The following is a 536-nucleotide window of genomic DNA, read 5'->3' on the forward strand; positions in this document are numbered from 1 at the left end:
GTTAAACCTACCCTTAGCTCTTCAAGTTCCTTAGCGCTAGTTCCTTTTCATTTGATCTAATCAATCCTCGCACTGATTTTTTTTTGTCTTATCTCTTCCCTTAATTTTTTTTTTTCTTGATTACCAAACATGGCTTTATGGTACAAGGGAAAGTGGCCTAATGACCACCATTGGTTGCATTGTTATCTATAAAGAACTTAAATTGGGTAATTGGGGTTCCTATTGTCTCCAACAATTATTCCTATTTTGAACTGAGAATGGATAAAAACTTGCCTTCCAAAATGGACTTCGTTCTTGGACCATTCCTGAATTGAATTGAATTGCATTTCATTTGAGAGCAGGAATGCAAAACAAACAACCATTTTGACATCTCAGAATGTGTTCTCTATGCGGAACCCATTCCAAGAATGCAAACAAAAAACAGCCAAAATCTGCAACCTTATTAATCCTTTACTCTGTTCACAAAAGCAAAATAGACAAGCATTACTACCAGCTGATTACATCATTTGCCATTCATAAACCCCACCCCACCCCCC

This window comes from Macadamia integrifolia, chromosome 7 (assembly GCF_013358625.1).
Source record: "Macadamia integrifolia cultivar HAES 741 chromosome 7, SCU_Mint_v3, whole genome shotgun sequence".
Lineage (NCBI taxonomy): Eukaryota > Viridiplantae > Streptophyta > Magnoliopsida > Proteales > Proteaceae > Macadamia > Macadamia integrifolia.